This window comes from Amphiura filiformis, chromosome 19 (genome assembly GCF_039555335.1).
Source record: "Amphiura filiformis chromosome 19, Afil_fr2py, whole genome shotgun sequence".
Taxonomy (NCBI): Eukaryota; Metazoa; Echinodermata; class Ophiuroidea; order Amphilepidida; family Amphiuridae; genus Amphiura; species Amphiura filiformis.
In genome coordinates this window covers 34,073,351-34,084,549 of record NC_092646.1, presented here as the reverse complement: position 1 = coordinate 34,084,549, position 11,199 = coordinate 34,073,351, and the positions used below count along the sequence as shown (strand labels likewise).

The 11,199-nt window shown below is 34.3% G+C and overlaps 1 long non-coding RNA gene across 1 annotated transcript; it reads left to right on the top strand.

Annotated features, from left to right (window-relative positions):
* The first annotated feature begins 7,341 nt into the window (after nucleotides 1-7,341).
* LOC140141207 (uncharacterized) lies at nucleotides 7,342-11,199 on the top strand. Its single transcript, XR_011857377.1, has 5 exons — nucleotides 7,342-7,373; nucleotides 8,419-8,603; nucleotides 10,033-10,218; nucleotides 10,618-10,743; nucleotides 11,116-11,199. It is a non-coding gene; the product is annotated as an uncharacterized lncRNA (long non-coding RNA).

Sequence of the window (11,199 nt, the reverse complement as noted above, 5' to 3'; positions counted from 1 at the left end):
TTGTTGAAAACAAGAGGTATGCTTTGTTATTATGAGTAGATACTATGCCAAGTTGTATGCCTACTCTTGCTATCTACAGTATGTATACAACAAGATGTATGCATTGCTATTATCAGTAGATGGCAAGTTGTATGCCTGCCCTTGCTATCTACAGTATACAACAAATTTTTTTATTTTTTTTTATTAAGTTTTTATTTTTAGTAGCTAACATGTTATATGTTTGTAAATAGTCAGAAGACAGCAAGCTGGTACCGGTAAGCAATTAAGTTGTACACCTTACTATCTTCAGCAAACAGCAATGTGTATGCTTTGCTATCTTCAGTTTGTATGCCTTGCTATCTTCAGTAGACAGTAAGTTGTATACCTTGCTGTCTTTGCAGTTGATTGCAAGTTGTATGCAACAAAATCTGTGCTTGCTTGCTTCAGTAGACAAGTTGCCTGTAGATTGCCGATACATGTAGCAAGGCATCTAGAACTTCCTGTGTAAAAAAAAATCAAGTATAGAATATGAGCTAATATGTTGTCTACCAAAGATACATGTAGCAAAATAACAAACAACTTGCTGTCAGGGAGGTAAATAACATGTTAACTGGGTGGGCAAATGCCCACCCAGTAAATTATTTTGCCCACCCAGTAAATTCAACTTGCCCATTGCCCAAAAGTGCCCACCCAGTAAATTATTTTGCCCACAACAAATTGGACACCATAATAATAATCAAAAACTAGTACCAACGTTCATTTTGAAAGTGATGACAGTAAATGTATCTTTTCTTAACATTTGCCAATTTATTCATTTACCATGTTTACATCTTCGAGTACTAATGATCACACAGTACAAAATGGTATATAAGAAGCCAAAATTAATATAATTTTGAGCAATTTCACACAAAACCTGAAAAGATTCTTATCATGCTTATGAGCCCATAAATTTGAATATTCTTGAATAAGGTGTGTTTTTAATAGACTTGGAACATTATAATTATTTGAAACTTTGAATCTAACTTTACTGCTTTTTCCTGCCTAGGTGTAATGGTGAGTGAAAATTTAGTGTAAGATTTTAAATGTCCAAAGTGAAATATAATATGATATACAATTTGTCTTGAATGTTGCAACATATGCTAATAAGATGCATTTAGGCCAACAAAAAAAAAATATGCTTGCTTGCCCTCAACAACCGACCGATCCTAATTTTGGAAATCAGAAAAAAAGGGTTTGTTTTTCTATTTACTGTACAAAAGAAAATTTTTGCATTCTGAAGATGAAAAAAATGTATTTTAGAGCTTGTGTTCAACATTTTAGTTCTTTGTAATGTTAGTTGATTCATTTTGAAACCAAAATTGTCTGATTTTTCATATTTTGAGCCTTGATTAATACAAACAGTAGAGTTTGCTAGTAATAAAAAAAAAGAAGATATCCCGACCGACCGACCCAATTGTTAAAATTCATTTGAGGGCAAGGAAACAATTTCTTTCTTGGCCTTATGGAGAGGGTAAAGTCCACTTTTTACATCAAAGCCAACTTCCACGCAAAACCAGGTCTACATTTCCGAAAATCCAAAGGCCTTTATGAAATTAATTATCGCTGCCCACCCAGTAAATTATTGTCCCTAATTTGAGGGCAAAAATAAATTAAATTGCCCACCCAGTAAATTATCCTTATTTACCTCCCTGCTTGCTGTCTACTTTAGTTTAGTTTTATTTCACCATTCAATAACTTTTACATAAGTATAGCAAAATCATATGGTAGGAGACCAAACAGAGCAGGGCTCGAACAATTTTGGCCACCCTTTACAATAAGTTAAACATTTAGGACGAAACACAATCAGAAGACGTATCAGACATAATTATGTGCAGACAAAGACCGGACAGGACACGTGAGACAGACAGTGTTGGCAATGGTTTAAGATTACTTATTATAATACATATTAATAATAATTATGCAATTACATGATTATACAAACTAACAAAATTATTCATAACGAGATAATAACTCACATTTGTACTTATTTTTGAAACTTATCAGAGTAAGTGAATTTTTGGTATTTAAACTAACATTATTCCATAGTATAGGACCTTGTCGTCTAACAGTGTTACGGGCTAAATCATTTTTAAAATGATGTGCTCTATACATATCAGATGATCTAGTATTATGTGTATGGATCGTACTAGCTTTAATAAAATAATTTGCAAAAATATCTGGTAGAAGATCATTATAAAATTTATACATGAAAATTGCTTTCTGCAATTTGTGGATATCATACACTGTGAGACTATTGAATGAAGCAAAAAGGGGCGGAGTGTGGGCAAGAAAGTGAGAATTCGAACACAATCGAATTATTCGCTTTTGCTTAATGTGAATTTTGTTTAAGTTACAGTTATTTTGATCAGCCCAAATAATATTACAATAGTTAATGTGTGGCAAGACCAAACTTATATATAATGCAAACAATGTTTTTAAAGGTAAGACATGTTTGAGCCGAAATAAAATACCAGAATATTTGGACACAATATTAGTTATATATGTTGTGTGGTGGTTCCAAGTAAAGGACTCATCCAGTGTGATACCAAGGAATTTAATAGAAGAAACCTTTGAAATTGATACATTGTCAACATATATGGCTGAATTGTGATACATTCGATTGCTAAATCTGTTTTTAAAAATAATGTACTTAGTTTTATTTATATTGAGTGATAATTTATTTGCTTTAAGCCAGTTGGAAATGTTACATAATTCTTGATTTATTGTGTTGATAAGATAGGTGAAGTCTTTATGGGAAGCCAGGAGATTAGTGTCATCTGCGAAAATTATAAATTTGAAAAACTTTGAGGAGTAAACAATATCATTCAAATATAAGATGAAAAGTAAAGGACCTAAAATTGAACCTTGAGGAACTCCGCAAGTGGGATGAATTAATGATGATTTAACGTTATTAAACGAAACATACTGTGGCCTATTCATGAGGTAGTTCCTGAACCACTCGAAGGCAACGCCACGTACACCGTAGTGAGTTAGTTTAGATAAAAGAATGTCATGGTTTAGCGTGTCAAATGCCTTCGAGAGGTCCAGGAAGATCCCAACACTATGCTGATTGTTATCTAAGTCAGTGACAATTTTGTTGTATGCATCCATAATAGCCATAAAAGAAGAATGATTTGGGCGAAAACCAAATTGAGATTGATGCAAAATATTGAGACTTGAAATAAAACCATATAATCTATTGTGCACAACTCGCTCAAGAATTTTCGAAAAAACAGGGAGGACGGATATTGGCCTATAATTACCAAATTTGTGCCGGTCATCGTTCTTGAAAATAGGAATGACTTTGGCCATTTTTAACTGATTTGGGACAATGCCGGTGGTTAATGATAAATTAATTATATGAGCAAGAGGAGAAGCTATGATTGTGCGGACGGATTTAACAATATCGGGTTGTATTTCATCAAAGCCACTACTTCTACCTGATTTGAATGAACGGCAGATATCTATCATTTCCTCGGGGTCAGTTGGAGTAAAACAGAGAATTATTTGGGGAATTAATATTGCGCAGAAAAGTATGAAAATTAGCATCAGTTTGGATTTTGTGGGCTAGGTTAGGACCTACATTTGCAAAATAAGAATTGAATTTATTAGCTATTATGTTTTGATCTATAATTTGCGCATGGTGAGCGTTATCATCGAAGAAAAATGACGGTAGAGGGTGTTTTTTTTTGCGACCGAGAATATCATTTAGGGTATTCCAAATAAGTTTAGTGTTATGTTTACAATTTTCGAGTTTGTTTGCATAATAATTCTTTTTTGCGGCTCTTATAAGGGAAGTAAGTTTGTTGCGGTAAGGAATATAAGTATTTTTATTGCTTGATGAAGGATGACCAATATATTTCCTATAGAGCTTTTCTTTTCTGTGAATTGATTTGAGAATTAAAGATGTGATCCATGGTTTACGTGGTATATGCCGGTTACGTGAATTTCTAGTACCGCGTGCCTTAACAGGAAAATGAATGTTATAAATATGAAGGAATTTACTAATAAATGCTTCGTACGAACCATCAGCAGATGTCATATCAGTGACAAACTTCCAATCAATCAATTTCAAATGATTATAAAAATGTTCAATTGAACTTTGGTTATAAGTGCGAGTAGTGCCGATGTGTGGTTGAATAAATCGAAGTGGCATTGATTTTGTATATTGAAAGATTGGAAAATGGTCAGTAAGACCTACTACACACACACCAGATTTGATTTGATGGTCAAGAACATTCGTAAAAATATTATCAATCAAAGTTGCAGTAGTAGGTGTCACTCTGGTAGGTCTATCAATCAATGAATACATACTATTATTATGGAATGTTTCCAGAAAATTATCAATAATATCATTTTCACTGTGTTTTAGTAGATCTAAATTAAAATCGCCGGAAATATAACAATTTTTGTTTTCAGCAGAAATAGTGTTGAGGCTATGATCAAGATCGGTAATAAATAAATTAACATCAGTTCTGTGTGCACGATAAATTGAACCAATAATTGTATTCTTGGTGGTGGGACTTAGAATTTCAATAAAAACAGATTCTGAATGGGGTAAATCAATGTCATTTGTACAAAGTTTCAAATCATCTCTGATACGGTAAGAAAGTGAGTTGTGGACATAAATAGCCGTTCCACCACTCCTCCTTTCTTTTCGAGGGGCACTTAAAAGAATATAATTTTCAATATCAATTACATTAGAGTTATCTTCATAAAACCAAGTTTCAGATAAGGTTATTATACTGAATGCATGATTGAAACTTGAAATAAAATTATGTATGCTATCAAAATTTTTGTTAAAACTGCGAGAGTTAAGATGTAGAACAGAAAAGTCATCATTACATAATCCAGTCAAATCATTGTTATCAATAACATATTTACATGAAGCTGTGACATTATAATCATTTAGATGTCTAGAATCATCAGTTGTGTGGAGATTTTCTTCGAACAAAAATGGATTCAATCTCATACCCATCAAACGATTATAATCGATAGAATTACCATGATAATATAACGAGAACCTAAATTCATCATCGTCTACGTAATGGTTAAATGGAAATAAATCACCTGTACAATTGAAACAAAACCAGTCATCGTGATCCCTTGTGTCTGTATAAACACATCTAGTATGGTAAAATGAATTACATAGGCAACAGAAAATATTAGGCTGACGGGGTAGAATGGTTTTGTGACAGGAGTTGCAGTTATTTAACATAATTAAATTCAACCTGAGGAATCACATTAATCATTGTAGTAAACATACAAATAGTGTCATAACATAAGCAGTAAGCATCATTTAAGTATACCTTAGTAACCAATACAATAAATCCAATTGCCAACATACAACATGAAGTAACATATAAAACATTTATACACATATAGTATAAACAAAGATGAATATGGGCCAATTTGGCGTGCCATAGTACATGGCAAGACAGATGCATCTAACACCAGGGTTGGGCCGGGCCATTAATTTTAAGAAAAAAAGAATATTTTTCAATGCAATAAAAAGGAAGTTTGAATAAATAAATACTTATTAAACAGAAGCAGAAGTTGGGAAGGGTCTGATGAAATAACAAAGGGGAAAGAAACACCTCAATTTTGATGAGACAGTTTGAATGGTATAAACAATCACGTGCAGCTATACTCAGAGAGGCATCGTGATGCACAAACTTTTTGTTATGACTGAAAAATATCATTCATGTTTATAGGTCATAGTTCATACTTCATATTTCAACAGTTCAAAGTTCATGAAAATGATATAGATGACATAAAAAATAACAACATGAGCATGCATGCTTTATAGCTCAAGGAGGTACCAAATGTTTTTAGCAATATAAAAGTGCTCCTGGATTAAGCTAAGCAAGGATCAATTTGAAAAGTTACTTTGTAGGATCAAATGGTGCGAAGATTGGATCGTACACCTTCCCATCTATGTAGAGTATGACGTCAGTACCTTTGGTCTTGATGTACGCTTTTCTTCCAGCAGCTTTAGCTTGACTCTTGATGGGTAGCAGGTTTTGGCGTTTAGACTGCATTTCCTTTGGTAGATGCTGAGAGATACCAAACTTCTTCTTTGAAGTTGATAGATTTGGAGCTAGCTTCAACACAGAATCACGGTCCTTCATTTGAACAAACTTAACAATGATGGGTTTAGGTTTATCATTTGTAGATCTAGTTGGTAGGCGGTGCGTGTTAACAAACAACATACTTTTCGCTTCCTTGTGGTGAAGTTCTTCATGCAGAAAGTTCCGGATAGTTTGTTCACAATCCTCATCCATGTCATCTGGCTTTTCAATTCCATAGAATAACAGGTTGGCTTTCTTGCTATACAGTTCTGTCTCCAAACGCTGGTCTTTCAGTAACTGTATGTCTTTCTTCAATTCATCACGAAGAGCAGGAATTGTGTCTTCGCGAAGGTCTGTAACTTCACTATCAACGTGCTCGATGCTGGATCTTAGATCAAAAATTTCTGCTCTAATTCCAGTAAGTTCAGTTTTTAAGTCCGATATCTGTTGAGATAGACTATTAAAGTTTTTTGTCATGTCAGTCCTCATCAATTTGAGTAACTGAGTTGTTTCATCCATTATGAGATCAGCGTAAGTTTATAATCAGCCGAAGAGCAAATGAATACCACCGAAGCGTGAATCTGGTAATCAACGTGGCGTATCAGCACAGTTAAAATTAGTGAGCAATCGTCCAAGAGCGCCCACACAAACTCAATGGAGCTACAGTAACACACGTGAGTGTATAGTAGAATTGAACACGGCGGGCAAAACGTACAAGTCACAGTTCGAGTTTATCAAATTACAGGAGATTTATAGTTATAACTGACATACCAATAGTATCAGAGTGATGTAAGATACTTCCGTTTGTGTGATAGTCAAATTATAGTGTTAGAAAAGCATGAAGCGAGTCATAATGGCTCGGCAGATGAGCGCTACCTCTTAGTGCAGTGTTGTACTGTCCGCCATCTTGTCAATATCAATATACTTTACATAGCAAGACATACAAATTGGACAAACTCCAAAAGTCTGCATGAGATATACTTTTTAATGTAAAACTTACCATTTCTGTTCTTGAGATCAAATATCATGGATTTAAAGAATTTTGTTGCTGTGCAACATGTCATATTTTAAAAACTGCAATATGTTTGATATATAACTTCTGTACCTTGATTCTTAATTTACAGAGACAGAATTGTCACCACAGTGTTATGTTGAAGGGGTGTTAGTGCCTACATCATTGTACATAGGAACAATTGATGTGGTCCTCATGATGAAGGAAAGTGTTATGGTCCATTTTCCAAAATTTAATGGGCAGATGTTATCATTATGGAGGTGAAACAGGAGGTAAGTGAAGATTCTATGGAATATCTATAGCATTTTTCAGTATTCAGCCTAAAAACTACTACCCCCCATAAAAATGATGATGCGTATTGGATGACTAGGGGAAGTGGCATATCTGGTTGCATACCAGATATTCATGAGAAATAAATATTTACATCGAATAACCAGGGGCGTAGCAAGTGCTTCAGGGCTCATGCATGGACAAGGAGCAGTGCGGGTCCCTTTTAACATCTGCTTTATCAGCCCTAACCCTCTTTATTTTTGCTATTACTTGGGGCCCCTGAACCCTCAGGGCCCATGGACTTTGTCCACCCTATCCACCCGCTTGCTTTACGCCCCTGCAAATAACTCAATTGAGAATGAACACATACATGTATGAATGGCATAAGGACCTTCTTGGAAAAAACTGCATTAAGGGGTATTTACACCCTGGCCAATTTTGTGCCTATTTTTGCATTTTCTCAAAAAAATTATATCGCATTGGTGACAAGTAAGATATGTATTTTATATGGGCAAAGACTACAACTAGTGCACTGAAAATTCAGCAACTCAAGGCAAGTAGTTATTGATTTATTGATCAAATATTGGTTTTCCCTCATTTTTGACTGTAACCCCACAAATGTTGTCTGTACTGAAATAAAATTTCCAGTGCAGTAGTTGTAGTCCTTGCCCCTATAATATACATATCTTACTTGTCACCAATGCACTATAATTTATGAGAAAATGCAAAAAATAGGCACAAAATTGTGCAGGGATGTAGTACCCTCTTAACATAATCATAAATCCATTTCTTTCTATTAACCACTAAACCAAATTCAAACAAATTTCGGAACAAATTGTGCTACATATTTTTTTTTTAATTGTGTGATTTTAATATTGACTTTTAGAGTACAAAATAAAGCATCATTTTATTTTTTATTGGGACACATTGTGTATTTGTGTGGCAATGTTTGTACTTTGTTGAGGTTAAGAAATTCTATGATATATTGCATTTGTATTTTTCTTATTTTGACAAAATGAAATGGTGTTTTGTTTTTATCTGCCCTAGGAAGTTGACTCTTTCCAATTAGAGATGTTATTTCTCTTAACCTGGACATGGATAAGAATAGCTTCATGGTGCTGATATGAGTGGATGACTGTGTGTGGAAGTTGTTCACAAGATGAAAAATTAATATATATGCCTACATGTGGAGGTTGAAAATACTAATGTTCTTCCAGGCAGAGTGAAAGGAGGTAGGCTATCTTTGTTTGACTTATTTTGGTTTTACCTCATTTGGTAGTGATATCAGAGAGCTTGAGAGTGCTTACATGGCAAGTGCTATCGCCCTTTTACCTATAAGCGCTGTAAGAGTGTAGGTAGCACACACAATTTAGTACTGTGACAGCACACCTAAGAGTGAAAACCATTATTAAGAGGAATCTATGATACCCTTGTATGATAAATCATTGTGTTTCAAACGAGGGAAAATGCCATGGAACTTAAAGTACGGCAATGCATTAGAAAAGGCTGAAAACCCAACTATTAGGCCCTGAATCATATTTAATCCTCATTTAGGCCTAGGAATTAGATTGTCTATGAAAAATGAGCATGATCTGACTTTTTATGAAGATTTGGCTAAGCTTTCAAAATGTGTGACATTTCAGAAATGAGAAACACCATGCTATTTTCAATCTTATGTAAGCTGTATGGCATATAGGGCGATCTAGTCGGCAATATCCTGCAAAAAGTCACTGGACTCTCTGTTTCCTCTGCACAAGCTGTCTTTATCTGACCTTCAGCTTGCAGAAAGTGTAAGTTTTAAAGAGCTGAGTCGCTCTCATGTCAAGAAAATTATTTTTCCCGGACCCTGTTTGTACAGAATGCCAATGGAGACTATTTACCAATGTGCACCCCTCTTGTAGTAGGCAGGAATTATTTGTTTTTGTAATGTTGTGTGTTTAGCGCATGCAATACATAGTGCACTTTGTGTTGGTGCTGTATGTACATCATGCTATTCTATATCAATCCACAATGTTATAAGTCTTGACTATTACCAGCTGAACAAAGTATACCAAATTGTAAGGTGAAACAAATCAAATGATATTGAGAACTTTGTGGTTGTGAAATCAGTAGCTTCAGTAAATTATACATATATAATAGTTATATTTCCCCTGAAGAAAGCCAGTAGGGTATGATGAAGGCATGTGTTAAGGTATGAGGAAGACATGATTCAAGCAGAATAGATAGCTGTACTTGTCACATATGCATATGTATGGAGGAATCCTGTGGTTGCCTGCTCTTCAGCCTAAGGATGTCAACTTGTAAAATAGGCTGAAAAATAAAATAATATTCAAATCCAATTGTAATCATTATCAAGTGTGTGAAAATATTGTATCAAACACAAAATAATGATAAAATTGGATGCTTTACGCCCAATATTATTGATCTCGTTATGAGTTTTAATTTTAAAATATTAGATTCGACTACGTCTCGTCAATATTCTAAAACTCGGCTCGACCAATAAATATGGGCTCAAATAATCAATTTTATATCAAACCTGGGCATAGCTGCACTATATAATATAGGGTGCTCACTATTTATATCTTTGGATGACCTATTTTGGATATGCTGTCCCAATTTTTTTAAATCGTCAACAACGAGTGTTCCTTTTTCTTCTTGCAGCTGTGACTGCCTACTTGGATTGAATGAGGAATTGTAGCCAGTTGGTAAAGACAAAGGAGAGGGCAAATAATGAAGAGCCAAATTTCCAATGGAAAAAAGCTTTAAAAACAAGAAATACAACCTACTTCCAGTTCGAATCCAAGATGATGGTGTCTACAACAAGAGTTGACAAGCAGCAAGTCATCGGTAAATACTACATCATTTATGCAAGAATGTGATTCTACTATAATTTGGCAATGGACTGGATGGAAATTGAAGTTTTGTCCATGTAATTTAGCATTATCAAATACATTGTATGCGGCAAATGCCAGTTTTAAGCTTGTTCTCATGACATGGCATGTAAATATTTGCATTTCGGTAACTTTTTCAGGGAAAAAAATATGGGGGGTATTTTAGAGCTGATGGGGTATTTATTAGGAACAAGACAGTATTTATAAGAAACAAGACTTAATTGGATGGAGGTTACTGTATGGGATAAGGAAACATAAGGAATCATCAATTTTTGTCTTTTAAAGCAAAATATCTAAAGAAAATAGGTAACAATTGATGAACAAAATAAGATTGAATAAATTCTTTTTATTACAGTAAGCCTTTTGAGAGCATTGATCATGAATCTGGATCTGGATTGGTATATCCCAGCACTGATGATAATAGTGGTTCTACAACATCTGCTACTGATCCCAATGAAGTTCAAATGGGAAATGGAGAGAGGTAAATTGAAAGATGTTTGTCAACCCAGTTTAACATGAAAAAGTGGTCATATTTGTAAATTTGGACCTTGTAGGATATTGTTATCATTGGGGAGAGGGTGCATTTTTAGTCTAGTCATGCTTTCTGTAACACTCATGTTAGATACTGTTTTCTGCCCACCAACGTTTTTTATAGTATTTTACGGTTATTAACGCTTCAGAGACACACATTCACAAAACAATATTTAAAATCCATATAAAAAAATTTGACTGCTTAACTAAGAGATATTACAAGCATGCAATTAAATAATGCATACATTTGATGTGTATTCCAATTAGACCATTGGCATTTGTTCAGTTACATTCACTCAGTTTCGTCTTTTATTCTCTACAGTGGAGAAGAATCAGTAACACAAATGGAAGGACAGGAATGCTGAGGCATTCATTATGTGGTTGGATGTGTTGCTGTGAAAAGGTC